This window comes from Penaeus monodon, chromosome 32, assembly GCF_015228065.2.
Source record: "Penaeus monodon isolate SGIC_2016 chromosome 32, NSTDA_Pmon_1, whole genome shotgun sequence".
In the NCBI taxonomy this organism is placed as follows: Eukaryota; Metazoa; Arthropoda; class Malacostraca; order Decapoda; family Penaeidae; genus Penaeus; species Penaeus monodon.
This window is the reverse complement of record NC_051417.1, coordinates 32,028,083-32,028,609: the sequence shown is the minus strand read 5'-3', so window position 1 is coordinate 32,028,609 and position 527 is coordinate 32,028,083.

Below are 527 nucleotides of genomic sequence, written 5' to 3'. Positions count from 1 at the left end.
TATATATTTCACGGGCACTTGAGAGCCTGCGGTAGACGCTAGCCTTTTCTTTAGAGAACAAACACCAAGACATCCTCCACACTCACTCGGGTCTCGTATCTAAGTAGTGATAGAAATTCAAATTTATAAATGTAGCATTAACTCCAAACTTTATAGTTAATCATAGGTTACTTCATATTTGTGATTGTTGCATGTATGTTGTTTATGAATATTGGAATTTTAATGGTAGCTCTGTTCATGAAGCATAATAGTTTTGTTCAGTCAAGCTAGTTTATGAAATAGATACTAAAAAATACTAAAATGAAAAGAAGAAAGATCTAGTAGTTTTGTCGCGGCGTTTTTTGCCCTCATGCGAACCTATTTTAGGTTGTAGTCTCGCGATTGCACAGAAGGACGGAAGGTCTATGCTTTTACAGCTGCGGCTGCGGCCTCATTTGTCCCGGCGGGTAAGGCCTGTGGTACATCCTTGAGTGGGTGGCGGGCGTGAGAACTAAGAGCACGCGGTGGCAGAAGCGAGCCGCCTAATA